The following is a 26,731-nucleotide window of genomic DNA, read 5'->3' on the forward strand; positions in this document are numbered from 1 at the left end:
TCCTAAAGAAATCATTGTGGATGTGAGTGAAAACGCATGGCCTCTGTGTCCTGGGTGTTACTTAAAAAAGCAAATAACTGTGTTGAATGAATGGGGATAGGGTTCAAATTGTGTAATGGAGATTTCAGAGACTGGACATTAACATTTCTGAATCCTCAAAGGCTGGAGGCAGGAGACCAAAAGAGTGTTTTAAAAAAACTGCTGTGGTACCCAGGTCAGGTCTCTAAGGGGAGCCGCTAAAATTTGTCCTGTGACCAGACGGTGCCTTTGTTTGGCTTTGGACATTCAGGCTGGCCTCTTGGTCATGCAGATGTACCTCAAGTACCTATTCTTTGTCTTGGGGAGGCCCTGACTCCATATGCAGATGCTGTAAGCAGCGATGTTAAGCATTCTGTTTAATTATGTAAAAGGCTGTCTTCATGGTGGGCTGGGGGGCATCTCCACAGACTCTCTTGTGATGTTAAATGATTTTCAGCTTGCTTTGGTTAGGCTTTGCAATAGCAAGGGGGCAGGTGGGGCGGGGGGTCACTGACAGCCCTGGCAGGAGAATAGAAAGGACAGAAGAAAAGAGCTGTGGGTTTGAGGAGCCTAGGTTCCCAGGCCTGAGGCAGAAGTCTGTTCTAAAGACCGTGACCGCCAGCAGTGAGCCCTGGGAAAGGGCAGAGATTCTCAGAGGAAAGCAGGTCGTTGTGACGATCGCAATTCCTTGGATCAACATTGCTCTAAAGGAAGGTCTGTGCTCAAGAGGATTTTAGGTGGTTCGTGGAAGAGAAAGGAATGGAAGACTTGCTCAGGATGAAGCGCAGGCTAAAAAGGACAGAGCACCCTGATAGAAAGGCCAATACTAGGAGCATGTACTAGGAGAGGTGGAATGTGCATGCAACAAATCTAGAAGGTTGCTTGGAAACATTCCTGTGTGCCAGCCAGGAGGCATCGGCAGGTGAGTCAATTAGGTTCATCTGGCTGTTGGAAAATAACAGGCATTCTGTTTGTTGCCTGTCTGTGGTCCGAAGAACCTGATGGGGCTACAGGAACATTGAGGGACAGGGACAATGTGCGGTAGAGGGGAAGAGGGACACCCTCCAGCATTGGCCTGGGATGTAGTCAATAAAGGGTAAGTGTCAGGGCAAGTGTCCCTGAGGCCGGAGCAGCATAAAGCTAAGGAGTGTGCTGTGCTTGCTCTGGAAGCCCAGGTAGGTTCTCAGACTTACGGCCATCTGGATTTTAAGAGAGTTGTGGACGGCTGAAGGACTTGGAAATGTCCAGGTCATAAATGTCCAGGGTATCAGGCAGGTGGTTAAGCTGACATTCTAAACACTGGTTTGAAAGGATTTCTGATGAAGTGGCAGTGTGTCAGTGAGATACAGTGAGGTAGGAAACATACCAAAATAGTATGCACACCAAAATAATATGGGTGACATACCCATGTGGTGACCAAGAAAGAGTCCTAAGAAACCACTGTGTTTGAATCAAGGAATATTTAGTGTGAATAATCATGATCCTCAAAATTCATGATGGTACTAAGTAAGAGTGGTGGCCTTAGGTGGAATAGTATCATGGAGAGGTAGGATTAGTGCCTATGTTACTGGACTCAGGGGGGTCACAGCTTGTGCTCCCAACAAGCCAGTTTGGGCCACCGCTAGGGGCCCCACAAACAGACCAAACCTCTCAACGGTCACCCACATGCAGAGGGCTTATGCCAGTTCCATCCGGGCTCCCTAGCTGTTGGTCTAGTCTGTGAGCTCCCACAAGCACAGGTCAGCTGTCTCTGTGGGTTTCCCAGTCATGATCTTGACTCCTCTGGCTCGCACAATTCCTCCTCCCTCTCTTCAGCTGGACTCCCGGAACTCGGCCCAGCGCTTGGCTGTGCGGGATTCATTATTTCAACAGTCCAATAGTCAAAGAAAGGAGCACAAATGTGTTTTTAGAATACATTCATCCCAGCTAGACAGGCTGTTTATACCTAGTGACCCCAGGTACAGAGAGGGATAGATGGCTCTCTATCCCTCTTTCCAACATGTGGGCTCTGTTGGCGGTCTGCAACCAGACTGCAACTTTCTTAGTACTCCAATCTGCAGAAGTGTGAGGAATGCATTTCTTGAGTTTATGAGCTGCCCAGTCTTCCTATAGCAGTCTGAACTAAGATGAGATCAGAAAAGTACCTCTTTTCCAGGCCACTTTCTTGTTTTGGTTTTGTTTTCTTGTTCGGAGAAAAATACTAGATCCCAGAGAGCAGTCAGAAGTGGGTTGCAGCCATCTCCAAGAGGGATGCCAAGGCTCTGTGCTTCCACTGAGGCAGCTGGCGGGAAAAGAAAAGAGAAGAGGAGCCAAGGAATACTGAGAGGCAGGAACCTGAGACACTTGGTGCCAAAGCGGATGAAGGTGAGGCAAAGGGGTGCCCAGGTGTTTGGGGGAGCTTGGACTACGAGTGGAACAGGTGGTCTGGAGAACAAATACATCTAGCCTCAGGCATAGCTGTCACAGGTGCCCTGCCGAGGGCACGGCATAAGCCCCCGAGCACTCTTACAGCTTTGATAGCACCCAAGAGACTATTTTCCCACCACCAAGGAAGACAGCCTCAGGGAAAGCCTCCGATTGGCTGGCTTTGCTGAATGAGGAGGTATCTACTCAGTTGCTAGGGAGGCCTAGGTAGGCAGAACCTCTGAGCCTTGGAGTTACAGACCAGCCTGGGAAACAGGGCAAGATCCTACCTCATAAACACAGAGCAAAACACAAACGGCAAAACAGATGGTGATTGACTGGTTGAATATGCATGCTCTTCCTGTGCCAAGCAAGCCCAGGCTATGACCTGATGACGGGGATCGGTATATTACACTGACTGTGCTCTGGTAATCCAAGTGAAGGTGGGTCCTCAGTGTGGACCTTAATGCATACAACTTCACTGATGTGTGTCCATGGAGAAAGAAGGCCATTCAGATGCTCAAGTTAAAACATCATTTTCTCTCTCTCCCTCCCCCCTCTCTGTATGTGCATGTGCAAAGTGTGCACGTGCGTATCACTCATATTCTCCAGATTCTCAACAGCCGATCTGTCTCCTCCCCATCTTTAAGGTCACTGTCCAGGTCAGTATTCAGTGTCTGTCACAGGGCCACTTGCCCTACCTCTGGGTCTGTTGCTTCAAACTCTGTAGTGCACCACTGCTGCCGCCAGGACAGTAGTCTGAGGAGCGCCTCCGAGTTCTGGCATCCTGAGTGAGTTTTTTCTCTCTGGCCTACAGTTTGCTCTGGGACCAAATGAGTTAATACTGGGAAGGCAGCTAGAACAGAGGCTGCCAAGTTCTGCCTGACTTCTCACTGTCATTCTCTCACCGAAGACTCCAGCTTTTCGTTCTTGAGTTTTCCCTGCCTGCCCCTCCTTCACCTCCCAGGATGATGAGCAGGGGGCCTTGGGAAATACCAAATGCCTGGCCACTTTGAATGTGTGGAGTCTTGGACACTCTCTTTTACTTGTATACTTGGAGTTACTTTGGGCTGCTTCCTTCTCGTAGACGAGGAAGCGAAGTTTCTTCGAAATCAGCACAGCTGGCATGGGGCCAGGCTGGGATGCTCCTGGGACTCTATGGTCAAGGCAGCAGGAAGAAGACCCGGTTAAAGGTCAGTGGCACCCAATTCCAGTTTCACTGTTGCCCGATTCACCTTATGGTTTCTGAACTCACGTTTTTCCTTCCCCGGGCCTCAGTTCCCTCAGCGGCATGAAAGGCTTGGGTTAGAAAGACCCCGAGGGCACCCTATCAGTAGGTGTCTGGTACCACCTTGTCTGTCCTCACCCCACACTGCCTCTCCTGAGATTGGCCCCCGAGAGGACAAATGGCAGTGGAGAGCAGGGGCAGGGAGAGGTGACAGTGCCGGAGGCGGAGGCAGAGGACTCATTAGGCCTTAATGAACTCTAGTTGAGCATATTGACCACCTCTCCAATCCTTTCCTCCTAATTCAGTCCTCAGGGTCAGCAGGCCTCTGTCTTTCCTGGGCTTCGTGCCCATCCTCTCTCTAAACAGTCAAGGGCTCTTGGAAGGGCTGCCAGGCCCACAGAGCATGAGCAGGAGGAGAACTGCTAAAGTGTGAACCCCACCTCCGGCTTGCTGCCCCCCTCCATCCTGCAGTGGTAGCCAGGGCCAGTCTCATGGGCCTGCTGCCAGAGGGCTCCACATTTGGTTTAACACCATGCTGCCCTACCTTGAAATTCTTATTTTGTTGTCAGGGAGTTTCCTGGTTTTATTTGTACCCAGCCTTGCACAGACTAGCCTGTGGGCTGCACAAATGGCCTGCAAAAGCATACAGAATGGAAGCCCTGCTTCATTTTTCTCTCCTGTACACTTGAGCTATATTAAGAATCTCCCCGCTGGGTGGCGGTGGCTCACACCTTTAATCCCAGCACTTGGGAGGCAGAGCCAGGCAGATCTCTGAGTTCGAGGCCAGCCTGGTCTACAGAGCGAGCTCCAGGACAGGCATCAAAACAACATGGAGAAACCCCGTTTCGGAAAAAAAAAAAGAATCTCCCCAAGTCTCCTTTGATCCAGCCCTTGGACTACATAAGGGGACAGCTTCCTTACTTGGCAGTTGACCTTACTGGTTCTCAAGAGATCTTTGAGGCACTTTTGCCCATCAGTACTTCTATGGGATGAAACTGGCCCTGGGCTAGTTTCCTTGCCTATTGGTCAATCAAGAGAACTCATGCAATAAGCCACTGTAGAACAGTTGTGAGAATGTGGACACTTCTAAGGAAATCATGAGTCTGTGGATGCAATGCATGCCTTTCTTTCCAATGCCCAGAAGGCTGAGGTAGGGGAATCTGTGTGTTCAAGGTCACCCAGCTCTACACAGAGAGGTCCAGCTTCTGTCAGAAGAAAAAAAAACCATGAGATGTTACCTGGTTTGAATGAGAAATGCCCCTCCCCCATTGACACATAGCCTCTAGCTGGTAGTGGTACTTTAAGAGTCTATGAACCTTCTAGAAGGTGGGGCCTCATTGAAGAAAGGGTGTCACTAGGGACAGGGCTTGGAAGGTTGCACTTGGTTCCTGGTTTTTTTTTTCTTGCTTCACTCTGGCTCTGTTTCCGGGTCCACAGGGATGTGCCCAGGTTGTGCTGTGTACTACTGCTGAAGAAGAGGGCCCCCAAGGCCAGTGCGGACAGCTCTTCAAGTCAGGGTTTTGGAATTTAGAATTTTCGGCTGGAAGCCAAATCCCACAGCTCCTGGCATTGTTGTCCACTGAGCCTAGGCCTGTGCTGGCACAGCCTCCTTCTGAGGGTCAATGGGAGTGGAACCCCTGACCCTCCACTGCCCTTGGAGATGAGGTACCCCAGCCTCCCTCAGATCCCACAACTGGCTGCCAAGTCTGGCTAGTGTGTGCATGGGTGGCAGAGGGCCCAGATATCCCCTGCTTTGCTCCCTCAGGCTGTCGCTGTTCCCTGGGGCCCAATTAAGCCAGTGCTTTGTCCCTGGGCAGCAGAGGCGGGTGTCCCTGGCACTCTTCGGCTCCACACTCCATCTCTTCATCAGCTGTCGCCAGACAGCCCACATAATGTGGGGATTTCATGCTCAATATTCTTGATGAAAGTGGAACATCAAAACCTCAGCGGGGTGGACACATGGAGACTAAGTGAGACTCTCACCCAAGGAGCTATCATCCTAGCAAAGGAATCAGCGAAGCTCCTCTCGGGCTGCCGCCAACGGGTTTTGTCATTAGTGGTGTTGTTGTTATTGGCTTCCCTGCATCTGAGGAGAAATAATAAGTTATCCTTTGCTTTTGCACATGTGTGTCTGTGTGTGGAATCTCTTGGCTGATAGCAATCTCTGCCTCTTGTCATACTAAATATTGATCGGCACTGTTGGGAGACGCCAAGGCTTTAATCTTCTGGCTGCGGCTCCCTGCACACTGATGTGGGCGTTGGGGAGGAAGATCATATTGTTTCTTCACACACCTGTTTTCCACTTGCTTCACTCCTGCACAACACTCGGGCTATTAATGCCCCGGGAAATTGGCTTTCCTGTAATGTCACTTTCTCTCTTCACTTTTCTGGTGTGCCAGCCCCAGGCAGTCACACCACCCACACAGAGCCCTAGGGCCTAAGCAAAGGAAATGGGGCTCTCAGGCAGTCTTTCTTTGGTTCTTCATTCATTCAGTAACGGTGCTATCAAACATTTGTGAAGTCTCTACTGCAGGACAGGCCCAGGGCTAGGTTCCATGAATGCAGAGCCCCATGGGGCATAGTCTCTGATACCCACTTAGAGCTCCCAGTCGATAGGAAATGAGCCTGTGATAGTCATCAGCATGTGGCAGGAAGGCAAAGCAACCTGGCAGGTGATTCAGCAGAGGGGAGGCAGCCATGAATCCTTCCTGGAAGAAGTGATCTCAAGTCTGGATTTTGGAGCATACACTTTGAACAAATGAATAGGAGGGTAGTGTCTGCTGCTGGTTAGAACCTGTTCTGCCACTGGTCTGCATGACTTGGAATTAGGTCATAGGTCCCATCTGGCTTCGTTCTGTAATTTTCAAGATTTATTTTGTTTGTGTGTGTGGATGTTTGCATCTGTGCACATGTGGGTACCCGTAGAAACCAGCAGTTGGATCCCTGGAGCTGGAGTTAAATACAGTCCAGTGTGAGTGCTGGGAACTGAACTCTGCTCCTTCGCAAGAGCAGCAAGCGCTCTTAACCAATGAGTCATCTCTCTAGCCCATCTACCTGAAAACGCAACATCAGGGCATGGCCAGGTGGTGTACCTCTGTAATCCTAACACTTGAAAGACTGAAGTAAGAGGAAGACTATGAAGCAAGAGTTCAAAGACAGCCTGGGTGGGCTACATAGTGAGACATTTTCAGAGAGAGGGGAGGGGAGGGGAGGCAGCGGGAGGGAAAGAGGGAGAGAGGCAGGAAGGGAGGGAGGGAAGGAGGGAGGGAGGGAGGAAGAAGAGTATGGCAGGATTGCTCTAAGTCCCAGGCCAGGCTCCACTATCTATTGAGTTCTAGGACAGAGTAGGGCTACAGTGTGATAACTTGTGTCAAAAACACAGAAAAGGCCAGAGGTGGTGACACATGCCTCTCATCCCAGCACTCAAGAAGCAGGAGGATCTCTGTGAGTTCAAGGCCAGCCTAGTCTACATATTGAATTCCAGGACAGCCAGGACTAAATAGAGACTTTGTCACAGAAAAAAAAAAAAGAAAAAAGAAAGAAGAAAAGAAATGAAGGAAGAGGAGGAGGGGGAAGGGAGGAGGAAGAGGGGAAGGGAGGGGGAAGGGAGAGGGAAGAGTCCACTACAGGGCATAGGGTTCCCTGGGTGCAAGGTGTGTGTGACAATATGTCTGTCCTGACAGAAAGATGAGCCTGGGCTCACATAGTCGTGCCACTGACAGGAAACTTCTGAAGGGGGTCCAAACCTGCCAGTGCTGGGCTTCTGTCTGAAATGGAAGGAGAAAGGAATGTGCTGGAATTGTGCTGGGCAAAACAGGAGGCGTTTCCACTTGTGGGATGGATAGCACGAGATCCCTGGCACGATCTAGTAATGGGGTCTCTGACTATCAACCCAGAAGCCCACCCAGGGTGTGGCAGGTCTAGAAAGAGACTGACTCAGCAGGTGGGGTGATAGCTTAGACTGGTGGAAAGGCTGACTGCACCCCATAGGAGCTGGCAGACCTTGAACAAACCGCACAGCAATCTTCAGTTTTCACACTCTAAAATAGAGGTAATGACAGTACTGATGTCACTGAGGTTGCAATGAGGTAATAAATGAAAGCGACTTGGCCAGCATAAACCAAGTGCTCCCATGTCATTGCTACTAATGGCTGAGGTCACAGAATCACTGAATAGCAGAGCTATAATTCCAACCAAGGTTGGCTCAAAAAAAGCCGCCTCTCTGATGGCCTCTGTGTCCTCTTGTCTGCTGCCTGCTTGCTGGCATGGCCACTCAGCATCTCTCTGGAGCGATACTGAGCTAAGTGTCAGCTGGGACACTGGCTCCTTTCTGCTCACAGAGCTCATGAAGCCAGCTGCTGGATTTCAGTGCTGAGTGGTAAATGCTGCCATGGAGGAGGGAACACAAGGCCCGCGGTACTCAGCCAACCATCAGCATCACTGGAAGGAGAAGGGAGTCAGGCTTTTAAAGACAGCTCTGGTAGTTCCCACCCAGCGCGCACTCTGCCCTTCTCCCCTACTAACAAAGCCCTAGTTTTACCCATGATGGCACAGCCTAGCTTAAAGACTGTTTCCCAGGCCCTTCTATGACCACACGTGACTCAATTCTGACCAATGAGATTTAAAAGGAAATGTCATACAAGACTCCTGGGGTAGCTGCTTCAGAGGAAGGTGATTTAGTTTGGACGTGTTCTTTTTCTGCTGTCCATTGTGTCGAATGGTGCTGTGATAACTGGACCTCCAGCAGCGGAACCCTAACAGGCCTTTAAATGTGAAGTCGAGAGATGGAAGGAACAGAGATCTTGATGGCTGCAGGATCACATCCCCATGCTTTTTTCTCCCTGCCATGTTGCATGTGAGATTGCAAACCCTGTGTGTGTGTGTGTGTGTGTGTGTGTGTGTGTGTGTGTGTGTGTGTGTGTTTGTTTGTTTGTTTGTTTGTTGAGACAGGGTTTCACTGTGGCCCTAGCTGGCTGGTCTTGAACTGACAGAGACCCATCTGCCTCTCTGCAAGCCTCCCTCTGCAAGACTGCTGGGATTAAAGATGTGCACCACCATGCTGGGCCAGCAAAACCCTGTGTTTTGTTTTGTTGAGACAAGGTATCTGTTAGTATTCTGACCCGCCCCTTGGAGACCCGCCCAGTGGTTGACATAAAAAGAAAACTGCCCCTCCCCCGTCTCTCTCCGTTCCCACGAGGTGTACACCTCAACCCCTCTCCTCCCCCTCCCTCTCTCTTTCTTTCTATCTTTCTCTATATTTCTATCAAATAAACTCTCGCCACATGGATGCAGTCCCTAGGGTGTGAGTGACTGACTGTTCATGCGCCGCAGCCCACCACTGCATCTGCCGGGCATGTTTCCCTCACACATGGGACACCCTGGCCCAGCCAGCCAGGACTTCCTGTGTGCAGTATCATAACAATATCACTACTGTAGCCCTGGCTGTCCTAGAACTTGCTATGTAGACCAGGCTGGCCTTGAACTCACTATTTAGATCAGAGATCCTCTTGCCGTTGTCTCTGGGTTGTTGGGATTAAAGCCATCAGCCTGGCTCAAAACTGTGTTTTAAGATAGACCGTTTTGGGTTCAGTTCCTTATACTGAATTCAATTCTTCTCTGACTCAGAAAAATTCACAAGGAAGAAATAGTTTGTATGGGCTCTTAGGATACATAATTCTGCGAAGTGGAAACAGCCATTAAAAGCATGGAGGTTGAAACATATGACAGATGACAGTGTTGGCAGGGTAACCAAGAAGATGGAACATTCACTGGATACCATGGGTCTCAGCCAAAATGGACTCCTGGCATTCTCCAGCAGCTCTGTGGACCCGTAGCTTCGGTTTGTTTACTAACTTTGTTGTTGTTGTTGTTGTTGTTTTACTGAATCAAGATAAATGTTATTTTCCAGTAGCCAGATGCTATGATCTCCTTTTTGCAGATGAGAAAACTGAGAATAAGGAGGTTTGCTGGCCTGTCCTAAGTTACTCAGCTGGAAATGACTGAGGTGGGATTTGAACACAGGTGGCCCTCAGTTGATTGTCTTTTTGCTGAATCTCTAGCATGGATCAGAACCACTAGGAGGGTTTATGAAGGCACAGCTTTTGGGTGCTACTCCAGACCCTCTGCTCCAGTGGGTCTGGAGTCCAGTCAAGAACTTGCATTTCTGCTAGCTGTGGTGCAAGTTGGGGGTGCTGCTGCTGGTCTGTCGACCTACTTGGGACACCACTGGGTGGCAGCGTTAACTGAGGACAGAAGTCTCCTTGTAGCAGGTAGGACCGTGTGGAGGCCCATGTCTTCAAAGTTATTGATCTGTCTCTTAGTCTTCAACTAGGCTGGGTGGTCCCTGAGTTGAGTTCAGACTGGGCAAGAATGCTGATCATCCCACACAAGCAGGCAGGTGCCAGCTTCCAGCTACCACACGAACAGACACAACCCTTAGTCTCCCTGCTGGATTTCTTGGCTCCTTGGCTCCTGGTCTCCAGAAGGGCTACTGCTGGCCCACCAGGAAGGAGGAACAGGGTGAAGGACGTTTTTGTAGACCAGGAACGAATCTGCATCTTGCTGCTAAGCTCCAACCAGATGTGAGAGATTCCATAAGCCCCAAAGAGATTGCCTGAGCCGAAGACTCTAGCATCAATATGTCCCTACACACTCATGTAAGCTTTGTTATTTTACCATGTGTCTTGCTAGTGTGCCCTGGTGGAATGTCTCTTCCAGGCTATGAATTCCTAGGGGTCAGGAGATTGATTTGTTAGTGGTGAGGAATTGAAAATGCCGATGGGGCTGGAGAGATGGCTCAGTGGTTGAGAGTACCCGCTGCTCTTCCAGAGGACCCGGGTTCAGTCCCCAGGACCCGTATGTTGCCTCACAATCATCTCTAATTCTAGTTCCAGGGGATCCAATGCCTTCTTCTGACCTCTGAGGTCACCAGGCATGCACATGATGAGCAGGCATACATGCACTCAAAACTCCATACATGTAAAACTAATAAATCTTTAAACAATAGTGATGATGGTGTTGCCAGTGATGTGGATTACTGTGTTGCTGGTGGTTACAGTATAAGGAGAAAGAAGAGAAGGGGAAGAAGCTGAAAGATGTAGATGAATGAGGGAGGCGGCAGCAGAGGTGAGGGAGGTGGAAGAATATGAGGCAGATGCACACCAAAGCCATGACAAGGTGATAATGGGATGTGCTGAGTGGTCCTCTCTTTCTCCACTGTTTCTTTCTAGAACCACCTTTGGGCCTGGCCGTGTCTTGCTCAGCTAGAGTGCTGCTTAGAGTCAGCATCTTCTGGTGCTTTCTGATGGGATGGTGGTGGGATGGAGGCGGGGGGGGGGGCGGTCAGGAGGAATAGCGAAGAAGGCCCTCAGGTCCGGGAACAAACCGCCACCCTGGAGCACCCCTGCACGGGCAGAGGATCCACACAGCAGTGCTGCCTGTGAGTGGTGGGTGCGGACTGAGAACTGGCGACCCCAGGGGCAGGGGCAGGGGCAGGGGCAGGCCTGTCTAGTGCATCCAGGCCCAACCAGTCAGCCGCAGCGGCAACTTGGGGGATTTGCTGGTGTGTGGAGTCTGCCTGCCGGGAGCAGAGCCGTTTTTTTCCATAATTATCTTTTGTCTGGCTGAACAATGGAGGTGAGGGGGCAGCCAGGCAGGTGGGACATAGCTTGGCAGGCCCGCAGGAGAGGACAGGAGGCCGCCCTGCAGCTTCTAGCCAGCCCCATTCTTGGCGTAGCATCCCAGCCCCAGCCTCACGTCACTGGGACCCCGGGGTCTGCGGAGTCTCCTCTCCCGAGCTAGATAGAGGTAGGCCGAGCCGGGAGCCCGCCCCGCCGCGCCCTGCCTGGCTCTCAGCCCTCTCTCCCCACACACCTCTCCTTCTCACTCGCTCTCAGAAGCTGAGAGTCTTTTGATAAATGCCGCCCGGTTGGGCGCCTGAGGAAGGCCTGCGGCTCCTAGGAGGAGCCTGTCGACATCCGACACTGGGAGAAGGATGGCCCTGCCAGGGAGCAGGGTGGGGGCGGGGACTGCAGCCCAATTCCCCACAGAACAAAAAGATTTCTCTCTCCCTTGCACCAGCTGCTGGGTCCCCAGCCACGTCTCGATCATTTTTCAAATTGCAATAAATTAGCGTTTTCTGGAGCAGGAAAACCACACCGAGAGGCCTAATTACCAAATTTGGGGATGGCCTCAAGCCCCTCTGGGCCTGCCTTCTCGCCCCCTCCCTCCTTGCTGGGGATTGAGGAGGACGCAGCCCCAAAGGAACAGCTTCTTCCATTTCACTCACACCTTTCCCAGGACTGGCTGCCCCCCCCCCCTTTCTGGTTGCTCTCTGCACACAGCCCTGCCTGTCACCTCCTCTTTGCGGACATTCCCTCCTTCATCTCTCCCACCCACAGAATACGGTGCAGACCTATTTATTGCCATTTGGAAGAGGACAGCTGAAGAAAGAATTGGGAAAGTGCAGGAGGAGGCCATTGGTAGGGAGGTGGGTGAGGATGCTGGAGCCCTTGAGGCCAAAGTTTGAAGTGCCAACCCCTCCAATGCCCCAAACCAAAAACTAAGTTCCTTTCACTGAGCCCACAGTTTAGAAAATCTTCCCACAGGCTCTCTTGTCTGGCCAGGGCAGAGGGGCCTCCGCTATTCCAAAGGAGATATTCCAGGATTAACTTGGCTTTATGAAACCCAGTCCCTCCTCATTGAGATACCAAAGTACTCATTTACTCCAGAGGATGTGGTTCCCATTTGCTTATGTGAGTTAAGCAGTGTGTGAAGGTTCATCATGACCTCCATGAAGCCTCACTGAAGGCTTCAGGGTAGGTGTGCCAGATTGAGAAACTGAGGTTCAGAGGAGTCAAGTGACTTGTCCACAGCCCCATGGTGGAGGCCTGTTTGATACCCAAGTAGTGCCTTCTTCTCTCCTGCTGCCCCTGTCAGTGGGCCCAGCTGTCCCTCATGACCCCTTCAGTCTTAGGAGTGCCCTCTAATCCTGAAGCAGCACCAGTGCCCTGTCACCAACCAGGGGCTCAGCCCTAGCCATGGGGAGTTGGGATATGGCCTCAGCTGGAAGCAGCTGGAAGGCAGGCTGAGTGGACGGAAGTGAAACTGTTGCCCACAATCACTCACACTAGGGTAGGATGAGTAAGCTGGGGAAATGGTTCTCTTTGCCTTTTCCAGAAGGCAGAAAGCCAGAAAGGATTGTCCAGCTGTGACCTGAGCCCTGGGACCCTTGGATCCCTCAGCACTGGAGGGACAGGAAGTCCCTCACAATCTGGCTCCCATCTACCTTCTGGAACTTCCTTCTTTTCACTACACACTCCATGGCTCCACACAACTCAGTATTCCTTCCCCAGGTGCCAGATTGTCACCCTTCTGATTTCCCCTAACTTCCCGGGCGGCAGCCGCAGCACTTTATCTGACTCTCTCTTAAGGCATGAGCCCTTTTCTCCCAGAGCCTGAACCACTTGGAAACATAACTTAGATCTTTTCTAGACCCCTGGCTGGCAGCAGGAGGAGCTAGCCGGAATTGATCCCTGTGTTTTCTTGCACCTTGGTTGAGATTTCTTAGAAACAAAGTGGCTGTCTGCTTTGCAGCCCACACAGAAGGGGTAGGATAGCGTGTCTGGGAGAACATGACTTAGGAAGCAGAGACGGGTGGGGGTGGGGTGGTACAACTCCTTTCCAGTTCTTTCCAGTTGGTACCCTTGAGCAAGTTACCTATCTTCTCTAAGCCTTGCGTTCCCTCTGCTTTTAGAAGATGAAAGACTAAGAGGCAAAATGCCTTGTAAGATAAACGGCACATTTTTGGTGTCCAGTAAATGTTTGCTTATCACTCATCCCTTCTACAGTCTCATGGCTTGATACGTGAGGAAAGAGATAAATTGATACTGGACCATGCCTGGTCTCGGCCTGACGGACTGCAGTATTTCGGGTCTGGTTGCCCTCTTCTCCAGGAATACCCACCCACCAGCCCACAGGATCCAATCCATTCCCTTCCTGGCCACCTCAGGCCCAGAGTTTACATGCTGAAATTCCCAGAAGCTGAGACTTCCAAACAAACCCCCAAGTTTGGATTTATCAGCCGTGCTATTAAAACAGTAATTTTCAGCTGCCTAATGTTTCCAACTTCTGCTCTAATCCAGCGGGTAAATATTTACGGAGCCTGACACCACTCCTAGGCCACTTGCTCTGCTGCCAAGCATTCATTTCCCTTGCAGCCCTGTTGGTTTGATACTTTTAGAAGCAGAGGAGGATAGAGGCAGTATGTGCACATGCGCACATGTTTCTGCTGGTGTATGAGGGCAGGAGAGAGACGTCCTCGTGATATATTCTTGGGTGTGGAAAGACATATGATAGAGTAGGCTGTTGGGGAGTATTATTATTTTAAGGTGTGTTACTTTTGTTTATGTTGCATTTGTTTAACTCTGTGAAGCTGTGTTACTGTGCCTGTCTAAAACACCTGATGGCCTAATAAAGAACTGAACGGCCAATAGCAAGGCAGGAGGAAGGATAGGTGGGGCTGGCAGGCAGAGAGAACAGATAGAAAGAGAAATGAAGAAAGGTCGAGAGAAGGAGGAGGACTCCAGGGGCCAGCCACTCAGCTACACAGCCAGCCACAGTGTAAGAAACAAAGGAAGGTGTACAGAAATAGAGAAAGATAAAAGCCCCAAGGCAAAAGCTAGATAATTTAAGTAAAGTTGGCTAGCAACAAACCAAGCTAAGGCCAGACATTTATAATTAAGAATAAGCCTCCATGTGTGATTTATTTGGGAGCTGGGTGGCAGGCCCCCCAAAAGAGAAAAAACAACCAACAACAGTAGGCCTTGCTACTTCCTTCTACCTAGATCTCTCCTGCTGTGGGGGGATGCACCCAGATTATTAGACACCCACCTCCTCTGTTTCCACCACCTTCCTCACACATGTGTGCACACAGCTGGATGCAGGAAATGGGTTCATAAACTACCCATAGAGATACTTGAGAGCCTGCTTCAATTTGATTACTTGCTAGGTAGGTGGCTCTGATCATGTCCCTTCGATACTGTTTCCTCATCTGTGAGATGGAGGTAAGGACCCGCCCCCCCACACCCCCTGAAAACACCTCTCTTCTACTACTTCTTCCCCCTTTATACCCATGGCCTAAAGCCACAACAGATGGGAACCTAGGACAGCCTCACTGTCACTATGGATTTTTGTCCTTTTTGTTTGTATGTTTCCTCCAGCACTGAGTATTGACCCAGGGCCTTATGCTTGCTGGGCAAATGTTTTAGCACTGAGCCACACCCCAACCCTCACTAGTCCTCATTGAGCATTTTTAATGAATGAAGGCTGAGTCATACTTTTCTCCACAACCTCTATATTCAGCACAGACACAGCCAAGGTATTCAATGAGCAGCTCTATTCATATTTTTCCAAAACTGGGAGACTGGTTGGAATAGGGCCTTGAAGCAGCAAAGGCCAATTTTAGCCTTGAGCTTGTCTCTTGTCCCAAGGGACAACTAGAGAAGAGGAAAGGGGAGCAACATTTGTTTGTAGGATGTCCTATGCACATGGGGCTTCTATTTGTCTTGCTCCTCTACTATTTAGAATAGCATCTTGATATTTGATGATGTTACTACGTGGAGCAGAACATCACATTCATTACATAGATCAGCCCATTCAGTCTTCAACCGCTGAAGAAGAGGGAGTCATATTTGAGGGATCACATGGGATCGATCACTGCAACACAGAAAGCTTAAGTCACTCAGCCAGGGTACACACAAAATCCATAAAAGGCAGACCTAGGTTTTGAGCTCAGGGAGTTTGGCTCCAGAGCCTGCACTCTTGTCTCACTTTCTTGTCCCCTCTGGTTCAATGACTCCTCAGTAAATGAGCAAATGCCTATCATGTGAGTGGTGGTACACAGCACAGCTGTGGACATTACTGAGCTTCACTTCCCTCTTTGCTGCCGGGGTATGTATTATAATTCCCATTGTTCAGACGAAGAAACTGAGTCTAGGAGATGTGAACTGACCTGGGACTTGTTTTCCACTGGCCTAGCTTGCCTCTGGGGTCCTGTATGACTGAAAGGCTCAGAAAGGGATCCAAGGTGTGCTTTGTTCTCACCTCTTGGTGCATAGAGGGGAGCAGACCTTATGAACTTCAAGAGACTCCAGCATGATTTGGACACTGTACCCCTTCAGATGGTGGATGCAAGACATGCATGGGCCACATGTGCAAGACCAAGACCACACAGTAACTGAGAGGCCATACTTGAGCCTTTGCAGCAGTCCTGTTCCCAAAGCTCCTTCTGGTCTCTCTTGTCCACCCAGGGGTGCCTTGGTCCAGCTGGCCCCAGCCATAAACACATTTCCTCAGGGTACGGGTTTCTTCAAGCTGCAAACTGAGAGGGGTATAGTGAAAAGGAAATGGTCTGTCCATCAGGGAGAAAATGGGTTGCTTTTGGGTGGGGGTGGGGCGTCCAAACAGATTGAGTTACAATGGAGCCCCTGTTGTTGGTATTGTAGTATCATAAGGGTACCTGGATGATGGTGATGATGATGGTGATGATGGTAATGTTCAGGGCAGGGTAGAAGAGGAGGAGGTGGCCCAGCCATTGTGCCTAGCAGGTTCCTCCCTTCCCTTCCCGCATCAGCCAAAGAAGATTGCCCAGTGGCCCCAGCATTGTATGGGCAGCCTATCCCTGCTCCAGGTGCCTGGTGCAGGCCACCTGGTTCCTTGTCCCAGGCCATGTCCCCTGCTCTTGGGCTGGGTCATTTTCAGAAGATGGGGTGCCGCCTTCTAACTGCATAAAGACTCTGTAAGTGTTAGAAGTGGCCTTGAGCTGAGGCACACACGCACCCATGTTTGGTGGAGAGCAGTGGCTGGATGCCATGGTTCATTTCTTTCCTGGCTGGGCTAACATTCTGGAGCCAGAATTAATTTTTAAACTCGAATCTGGGCTTCATTCCTTTCTCCTTTGTGATTTGACCTTGGACCAACCACTTACCAGCCTGTGTCTCAGTCTCATCTAGAGAGTGGGGCAGGGCTGAGATTTATGCAGAACAGAGTCCCTGGGAAGCAGTGGGGCCCAGAGCAGGAGAGCAGAGTCAAGTGAATTCTCTCCCTTGTCTCCCGCTGCTAAACTGTGTTGTGCTCAACCCGTGTGCCAGGCATTAGGGTTGAGAGCAAGCAAAGAGATTCACACACTGGCGGAGGAAGCCTCAGGCATTTCTTTGAGCTCTGCGGTGGAGCCCCCGGTGCTGGGGCCAGTACCACCTTGCCTGACTGTCTGGGAGATTCGCTGTGGGAGCAGAGGAGGTTGCTTCAGGGTCTCTGAGCCTCTCTTTCCTCCCCAGTCTGCTCCCCCTCCCCAAGGCTGCTGAGAGGCTAGGGTGATGGATGGGGCCCTGCCTTCCCCTCACTACTTCTTTGATGAAAAGAAAGAAAAGTCCACCTGAATCTCAAATCAAAAACAGGTGAATCGCCACTCAGCCTGAGCCCTCTCCCTCTCCTGGTCTGCAGGAAGGTTGGGGGCTGAGGGGAGAAGGGAGAAAGTGATAAATCACACTGTCAGGTAGGGGTTCTACCCTTCAGCTGTGGTGAGGACTTCGGACTGCTCCAGACCTGCCTTCTTTCTGGAATGGGTCTGCACCAATCACAAAATGTGAGTAGCAGGCAACTGTCCCTAAGGACTGAAATGCCACAGCAAGTTGCTCCATCTACAGCCCTCCCTCCTCTTCACCAGCATCCACTGCTCTCCCCCACCCATGGGTGCCACAGCCCTTCACTTGTAATCTTCCAGCTTTAGCATGCTCCGTTTGCCAACACCTTGCCCACTTAGGCGTGTGTGTGTGTGTGTGTGTGTGTGTGTGTGTGTGTGTGTGTGTGTGTCTGTCTGTCTGTCTGTCTGTCTGTCTGTCTGTATATAGGCTTGTTCACCTTGCTGTGTGTACCTGGCTAAGTCCTTGGCTCTCTCTGGACTTAGGCCTCTGTATTTAAACCACAAAGGTTTGAGTCTTTTTGGAAGCTTAGAAATGGCAGGCAGATAACAGGGCTTGCATTGGTACCTCAGGAGGGGGCACAGGTGTCCCATCCATTTGTATTTCATTTCTTTCAGTCCGAACTTCTGCATCGGCACTGCAGTGACAGACCCTGCCATCTGTGGATCCCTGGAGTTGGTAAGCAATTATACCAGAAGATTCCTCAGCACATTGTCAGTGTGCTGAGGAATCCCTGGTAAAGCAGCCGGCCTTGAGCAGGAGAGCCCAATCCTGTTTTCTTCCTCTAGCAGCAGGGACACAGCAGGGCCTCATTGTCAACAGTACCTAGCATTTTCAAGGGGGAGGGGTGAGGACAAGGGGGAAAGCTAGGCAGAGCACTCTTTAGGTCTCCTGGGACTGACTGACCCCGGGAAAAATGACAAAACAGATTAGAAGATGGGAGAGACCTCAGAGTTCTCCCTACCTCGTAAAGGCTAACTAGACCCTTGGGAGATGACAGAGGAAAAATCACCAAGTCGGGACCAGGCAGTAGAATAGGCCCCAGGCTCTGGGTTTGAATCCTCCCAGGAGAAGCTAAGAGAATGGAAGAGTTTCTGATACAGCCTGCTCCACACCCAGATTCCAGCAGCGGGATGCTGCCAGCCGACTCCCACTGTCTACCTACAGGGGCCTGGGGCTGTAGCACCCTAGACTCAAAGCCAGGAGCTACTTGCAGTCTCCAGGATGGCTGGACAGGACCCAGGACCTCCCAGTTTGGCTTCTGCCTCTTGCAGTCCCAGCCCTTTGGAACAGCAAGGAAGACACAGGGGAGGAAAGGTGGAAAAGGAAGAGCCAGAGAGGACACGAGGAAGGGGAGGCATGGGGAGCAAAAGCCGAAAGTTCTTAAGGGAGCAATAAAAGAAATGCGGAACAGGCCACTGAACAAGGACTCAGGCAAAGAAATAGAGCGGGCAGGGGACGGAGGGTGTGCGGGTAGGAGAGACACCTCTAAAAGGGACAAGCTGCGGAACAGAGCAGGAAAAGGGGGTCGCCAGAAGGGCAGAGAAAGGACCCCAGCCCAGGGGTCCCCCTCCCTACATTTCAGTGAGCTCCCCAGAGGCAGTGGGGGCAAACTGAAAATGAAACACCTCGTCCCCGGGTCCAGGGATGTGACCCTCAGAGTAAGAGGATTAGGGAGGCTTCCAAGAGGAAATGGGGAGGGTGCCAGGATTGGGGGAGCCGAATGTAAACTCCCGCTGCCCCCCACCCAAGCCTGGAGAAAGCTTGCGGACCAGCACACTCGAGCCGTGGAGTGCCAGTGCCCCCTTGTGGCACAGGGAGGACTGGAAAATTGCTGGCGCGTGGGTGGTGGTGGGGGACTTCCCACATAGGACTTTGGACCCCTGGAGTCCGCAGATGCCAGAGAGAACCTCTGTTTGTACTAGTGACTGCCAGGGACCTCCATTGCCTGTAAGCACCAGCAAAGAGTGAGCGATGAGCCTGGGGTTCTCGGTCTTTGCCTTCCTTTTACTGGAGCACATCAGGCCACCTGCTGGCTGCAGGGCAGGTGAAGACCAGTGCTCTCCCTCACGGTGCCTCCTCCCATCCCAGGTGTGCAGTTCAGCCCTGAAGGTCCCGGTCTCAGTCTTGCATCCGGGCCTCTAGGTGCTTCCCACTCAACTCCCAAGGGCTGCTTCCCTTGGCAGCACACGCACGTGTGCTTACCGGTGGAGGGGTGGGGTGTGCATGTGGGTGGGGTTTGGGCACAGTGACCTGTCTCAGCCAGAGTGGAGCTGGGAAAGTCATTTGCCTGGAAGAGTCAGGAACCTTAGATTTCAACTGGTCTTCATGGTTGTCTTGCTGTGCAATTTTGAGCATACTCTTACCCTTTCTGTACCTCCGCCTCCCTATCTAAGACTGGAAGGACTGGCCTTAATGGCTTTACCATACCAAAAGACAGAGGTTGGCTAAGAAATGGGTGAGTAAGCACTCCACTGTGATTCTGAGAGGTGGTTTGCACAAACCTGAGAACATCCCGCCTAACCCAGAGCTGGAGCCTCCTCCGGTGTGCTCTGTCAGTGCTCCTGAGCCGTATTTGCTCAATGAGGCTCTTGTGTGTGCACTGGGGGGTTCTGCGTTCAGCCCTGCTCCTGGGATGCCTTCTGTCCAGCAAAGGTTCATGGACTAGAGGGGGGGTAGCTCTGAGTTCCTCTTGCCCCGCTCAGAGTGCAGCACCAGGTCAGCAAGGTCTGTTGGTGAGCCCCAGCCTGGGAGAGGAGAAACCTGAGCCCCCTGCTGGCTCCCCAGAGGAGGGAGAGGAGGAGTAGAGTGTAGAGGTGAGGAACAGCCCAAGGATGCACCTGGCTCAGCAGGAGAGAGCTTGCCTCTGTACTGTGGAGACCGTGAAATTGAATCCTAGGCCTGGGAAGGAACGGGGCAGGGCACTCCAGCCAGAGGATAGCCAGCGAGCAGGAAGAATTAAGTGACTCTGGTTTCCAAGACAGTTTGCTGCTTGAGACTGTCTGCTGCCCAGGTTTCCATATCTTCAAAATGGAGGTAAGAGTACTCCTGCAGCAGAGCCATTGGGAGAAATAGGTGAATTAACATAGATAAGCAACTAGAACATTCGCTGGCACCTAGTGAGTGGTTTTATATATATATATATATATATATATATATATATATATATATATATAGAGAGAGAGAGAGAGAGAGAGAGAGAGAGAGAGAGAGAGAGAGAGAGTTTCTAGTTAGTTCTGTCAGGTGTCTTGCTCTCTGCCTTATTTTGTTAATTTTTTGCCTTGATCTTTAAATTACTATTATGTGTGTGCACGATGTGGCGGTCAGAGGACGTCTTCGTGGTGTCGCTCCTTTCCCTCCACTGAGATTGAACTCAGGCCACCAGGCTTGTGTGGCAAGTATCTTTGTCCACTGAGCTATCCTGCTGGCCCACCTTACTTCTTAAGACAGCATCTCCCACTGAACCTAGAACTTACCAATTGGCTAGACTGGCTGGCTAGTGAACTCCAGGGATCTGTTTTGACCCCTCCCCAGCACTGAGTTACAGATGCATCCCAACCATGGCCAGACCTACTGTTGCTATTCTTAATCTCCAGCTTTTAGGTGGGTGCCCGGGATCCGAATTCATGTTGTCATTCTTGGACAGCAAGCACTTTACTCACCGAGCCCTATTCCCAGGCCCCCTGATCTTGACTGTCTTCTCCTTCTGCCTCTACTTCCTGGGTGCTGGGATTAGAGGCATTACAGGCATATGCCATCATGCCTGGCTTATTCTGTGTTGGGGACTGAACTCAAGTCTCCCTGTGTGGTAGGAAAGTACTCTATCAACTAAGCTATATATCCCCAGCTCTTTCGTTGCTATTTTAATCTCCAGGAAATCCTGTCCTGGAACACGCTACTCAGAGGAATTCTGCAATGTTCTAGCTGGCAAGGCTTTATAGATGATGGTTAGAGCAGTGCTTCTCAACCTTCCTAATGCTGTGACCCTCATCCTCAATACAGTTCCTCATGTTGGGGTGATCCTCAACCATAAAATTAATTTTGTTGGTACTTCATAACTGTAATTTTGCTACTGTTATGAATCTTAATGTAAATATCTATGTTTTCCGGTGATCTTAGGCGACACCTGTGAAAGGGTCGTTTGATCCCTCCAAAGGGGTTCAAATCGTACTCCTCACACTGTGATATCCATTGTGAATACGAGTATATTTAAGCCCAGAGAGAGGAAGAGACTTGCTTAAGATCACACAGCAGATTGCGGATCAGCTGAGGTTTCTCTACGGTCAGGCCCACCCCTCTGTCTTCCTTTTGTCCTTCCCCAGCTGGGTATCCTCTGGAACCCTTGCTTGTAGCTGCCTTCCTGAATCTCAGATGGGTCTTGGTCAGCATCCCAGTGGCTGGGCCAAAGCTCCGGCCCAGACTAGGAGCCCTTTGGACTTGGTGGAGGTTCTACCTGGCAGCTGGTTTGACCCTTCACACCATGTCCTTTGGAGTCAGAGTTTTTCCAGCTGGAAGAAGCTTTGAGGTCACTTGGTCACGCAGCCTCCCAACTATCTGCCATCTGCCTCTACTAGCTTCTTCTCCTTAAGCCCTTCATCAACCTACCCCAAATCTCCCAGGCATTTAGCCCGAAATGACCTAGACATCACTGGCCTTTTTCTTATTTTCCTGGGGGCTGCTCTTCCTGAAAATTAACACTGAAGAGGCAACCGGGGAAACAGAGTCATCAGTCCTGTTCTGCTTAGTGGCCAGCTGGCCTTCGCACCTTCACCATCACCCTAGCAGTCCCACCACAGTGCCAGACTCTGCCTTTTCTTGTTTCGACTTACAGTGGCCAAGGGCAAGCCTTGTCCCGGGGCAGGGTAGGACTTCAGGTCCTTTGGCCATCACCATGGGAGGCTGATTCATAGAGAAGTCCCTCAGTCTTCCAGTGATGGCCCTCCCTTGCTGCAGCCTAGCTTGGGCTGGGCTACTCCCCAGAGCCTGGGCTAGACCTGTTTGCAATGATTCACGCCTACACACTCCCACTTCGCCCCTGGGAGCCAGCTCTGCACTCTTAATAGATCTTACGGTTAAGAAGTTTTTCCTGCTACTCAGCGTTAGTGCTTAAAGTGCAGTTACACTCTGAAAATTGACCATAAAATGACACCATGGGGTCCACATTCATCCTCCAGCCACGATTCCAGACCAGCTTGGTTCAGTTTTCACTTTGAAAAATGGCTTTGGGGGGCTTCAAACTCCACCCAAGTCCTAAATCTGCTTCAGGGCTTCCTCTCCATGCCGCCTCCCGCCCCCAGGCTGGGAGAGAGGCAGCCCTTGAACTGCTGAGGTGGCTAGCCAGGTCCAGCTCTGCTCAGAGGGTTCCCGCCACAGCTGGGTGGATATGGGGGCACTGTGGGAGGGACAGAGACTTCAGACTCATCTGGATGGAGGCCACTCTTCCACGGTTTGGCCAGCTGTTCGAAGACTGAGGGCTGAAATCGCACTCCCCACGATCTTCTTGTTACTGCTGTGGCAGGGATGAGGAGGCACATGGTGAGGTGAAGGTGGGGGCCGCAGGGTTTTGGGGCCGATCACTTTTCTCAACTCTGAACAGAGGTCACCTGAGGAGGACCCTCCCTTGCCTCTCTGTCCTGTTTACTCTAATGAGCTTGGTTATTTGGCTCCCAAGCCCTGAGCAAATTAGAAGCAGTAAATCAGGGGTGGGGGGTGGGTGGGGGGGCAGAGGGGTTTCTGGAAGCAGGGCACACTAAAAGTGTCAAGACGTGAGAGCTGACAGCCTGACAGCAGGGAGTAGCAGTGAAGTAGTAAAACAGAAAACAATCCAGGCCAGGTACAAGCGTGTAAGGAAGGCAGACAAGCCAAGGCCTCATGATGCAGGAGACTGCCAGGGCAAGGTGCCGGTGGTGGGGGCGGTATGGTAATGAGCAAGTCCTTAGGAAGAGTAGGCTAACAAGGTAGAATGTGTTTCCTAAACATTTCCATAAAAAATAACTCACTGCCGCCTGGCATGGGGTGTGGTGGCATGGTCCTTTAATCTCAGCACTCAGGAGGCAGAGATAGAGGCAGGTGGGTCCCTGTGAGTTCAAGGCCAGCCTGATCTACATAGCAAGTACCAGGCCAACCAAGGCTACATAGTGACAATAAAATCCAAACCAAAGCAACAACAATAACAACATTGAACTGGGCGCAGTGGTACATGTCTGCAGCACTTGAGAGGCTGAGGCAGGAGGATCCTGAGTTCTAGACTGCCTCAAACAACAGCAAGAAAAGAGACATTTGATCTGGGTGTGCCTATAGTCCCCACACTCGGGAGGCTGACCTGGGAGGATCTCAGAGCCCAGGAGTTTGCAGCAAGCCTGAAAAGATAAAAGACAATCGCCCCCGCCTTGTTTTTGAGACAAGAACTGCTGTGTTGCCCACGCTAGCCTTAAACCTCTGGGCTCTGGCGATCTTCCTGCCTTGGCCTCCTGAGTAACTGGGACAAGTGGCTTACGCTAAGGTACTGAGCTAATTGTGTTTTTAAGTATGCACTCACGGGACTGAAACTTCAGCTTTCAGGCACGTTTGCAAGTCCCAAACACCTCATTCCTTACACCCCTACACAGCTGACTTTCCCAGCCCGTTAAATAAATACATGCCCACTGGCTTTGGAGCCAGTCCTGAGCCTCAGCCTGGTTCCACTGCTTCCTGTCCAGAGGACCCTGAGCAAGTCACTTAACCTCTCTTAACTGCTTCCTCTGTAAGACTTTAACAAGAATACCTGTCTTGCACAGCTTGGAGGTTGTCTGGGATAGTTGAACCTGAATGTCCCACCCCCAGTGCACAGTATGGGTTTCCTGGACAGTCCATCCTTTCTGAGCACTGCTTCTGGAAATCTGAACGTTAGGGATCAACATGGTTAGGGAACCCTGGTCTCGGCCATGCTCGCTCATCAAGGGTCAGCAGGACAGGGGCATCTGCTCTTGGTCACTGTAATGTGTGGAGCTGACAGTGGCGGTGACTCTGGGTAGGGTTGCTGTGTGTCACGAGACAGGGGAGGAGGAGTTCTTTGGGAGAACTGACACTCAGAAGATGTCTAGCTTTGGAACCAGACCTGATTTCATTTGTCAGTCTAGTGCTGTTTCCACAGTCCTTTGTCTACCACCTTTCTGGAACGAGATGGAGCCAGGCATCTGTCTTCCATTCTTGCAACGTCCACAAACTTCTTGTCTTTTGCTGTGCCATTGCTGCGGCCTGGAGGGGATGGTGTTTCTTAAAGACAACAAGGGAAAATTTTCAGCTGATCTCTGAACAGAGGGACCTTATTGCTTATGTCTCTGGAGTAGCAGTGCCCAAGGCAGCAGGCGTTGGGTACCCCTCCTACTTGTAGACACTGGTTATGTCTCGGCTACACCTCATGGCTGGCCTTGCTTGCCCTGCGAAGCTTTTCTTTTTCTGTGGCATTTATTTGCATCTGACCCCTCTTCATTATTCCCAGATTAAGTGCCAGATGCCTTTGACTGGTGCCCTTATTGCTAGGGATGCTGCTCATAGAAAGCAGGAGGCTGTGGGACCCCCAGGAAGTGGCAGAGGCCGACAGGCTTCTTGGCTGTTGCTGCCATCTTCACCCCTAATCCCATGTTTCCATGGTCTGGTTCCTCCTCCCCCCCATCTCATGACACACAGCAGCCCTGCCCAGAGTCACCTCCACTCTCAGCTCCACTGCGCACATTCCGGTGACTGAGAGCAGATGCCCCTGTGCTGCTGACCCTTGACGAGTGAGCATGCATGGGCTTGGGAGACACTCAGACCCAGTTTTACATTCCACTTCCTCCGAGTCTGGGAGGGCCGCTTTCCTTCATAAGCCTCAGATCCTTCTATTTCCCGGGGTTGCAGTGGAGAAGATGTGGACGGAAGAACTGAGCTGGACATCTAGGATCACAGGACTGGAGAGATGTGTGTGTTTACATAGGGGACACTGTTCAGAAGTTTGGACTAGGAAGGGCTCATGCACTCCTGGTGAGATAGTCCCCATTTTGAGAATGGGACACTGAGCTTCTAAGATCACTGACTTACCTTATGTCCTGTAGTGAGGTAGTAGCAGAAGAAGGATTCAAATCTAGGTGTCCTGACTCCAAACATTTTTTTCTTAACCAACTCTGCCACAGTGAGGATTTATGAGGCAGACGGGGGCCAAGGTAGTCTGTCAACTCTATGCTGCTGTGCAGTGTGTGTGTGGGTTCTCATTTGTGAATCATGGTAACAGCAGGTTTCCAGAGACCCCCTGGGCATGAAGCTGCTGAGTAAGACCTCCTGGGTCCTGAGCCTCTGGCTCATCCCTCACAGGCCTCCTGTTTCCTGGGTTTCCAGAGACCCACCGGTGTTCCTCTGGGCCTGGGCCTTTGTGTGTGGAGCTTCTTGCCTGGAACCCGCCCCTTCTGGGACCCAAGCCTGTGGAAGCTGCTCATTGCCTCTGCAGCTGCCAGAAAGGGGACATCAAAGGGGCAGCACGTGGGCGAGGCGGCTCCCTGCTTTGTTTGGAGAGCTTGTGGGTTCTGTGGTGCACATGCAGGCACGCAAGGAGGAGAGGGCAGGGACTCTGGCAAGCAGGCGGCTCAGGAGCTGCGAGCTCGGGAGGGGCTGCAGAGGAGCGTTGGGGAAGAAAGCTGTGGCAGGGAAATGTGGCAAGGGTTGGGGAGGAGTAAGGGGGAGAAGAGGCTGTGCTGGTGGGGGCAGCGGGGAGGGCTTGCTCCCTGTGTTACACTGCGGGGCTTCTGCAGGGAGGCCCTGGCGCTGCTGGATGCATGGCATCAGGCTGTTGGAAGGTTGTGGGCCACCATGACTTGGGGTTTGTTTTATCCATTCATTCATGCATGCATGCATTCATTCCTCTACTCCTCCAACAGCTCGTTATTGAACCATCGAGTACGGAAGAGTGGCTGCAGAAAGAACTCTGCAGTCAGACTCCCCGTGTTGAACCCTGGCTGTGTGCCTAGGTTAAACTTTCCTGTGCTGAAGTGTCTGCGTGTGTGAGGTGGGTATGATAATAGTACCTACCTTAGAAGATGGTTGTGAGGATTCACTGAAATAGTCTGTGTACAGTGATTCCAACAATACATGACACATGGTATATGCTCCAAGAAAGACTTGGGATTGGGGCTGGAGAGATGGTTCAGCAGTTAGGAAGACTTACTGATCTGCAGAGGATGGGAGTTTTGTTCCCAGCAGCCTCATTGAGTGGCTTACAACGGCCTCTAACTGTAGCTTCAGAGAATCTGATGCCCTCTTCTGGCTTCTTTGGATGCCTGCATGCATGTGCACATATACACACAAACTCACATAAATAAATAATAAAATATTTTAATTACATGGATATGTGTGTGGGGGTGTATGCATGTATAGGTGCATATGCCCACAGAATCCAGAAGAAGGTATTGGATCCCTCGAAGTTGAAGTTACAGGCAAGTATGAGCTGGCTGACATGGACACTGGGAACCAAACTGGGGTCCTGTGCAGGACCAGTATGTGCTCTTAACTACTCGGCCCTCTCTCCAGCCCTACTAAAATAAATTGTAGGAAAGACTTAGGGGTGGGTGTAGCTCATCAGTAGAGCATTTGCCTA

At 51.1% G+C, this 26,731-nt stretch overlaps 1 long non-coding RNA gene across 1 annotated transcript; it reads left to right on the plus strand.

Annotated features, from left to right (window-relative positions):
* The first annotated feature begins 636 nt into the window (after nucleotides 1-636).
* LOC128114991 (uncharacterized) lies at nucleotides 637-26,209 on the plus strand. The gene is made up of 4 exons (XR_008219953.1): nucleotides 637-2,382; nucleotides 3,509-3,614; nucleotides 17,745-17,805; nucleotides 26,016-26,209. It is a non-coding gene; the product is annotated as an uncharacterized LOC128114991 (long non-coding RNA).
* The last annotated feature ends 522 nt before the right edge of the window (nucleotides 26,210-26,731 follow it).

Source organism: Peromyscus californicus, unplaced genomic scaffold (genome assembly GCF_007827085.1).
Source record: "Peromyscus californicus insignis strain IS unplaced genomic scaffold, ASM782708v3 Scaffold_10__1_contigs__length_136768540, whole genome shotgun sequence".
Taxonomy (NCBI): Eukaryota; Metazoa; Chordata; class Mammalia; order Rodentia; family Cricetidae; genus Peromyscus; species Peromyscus californicus.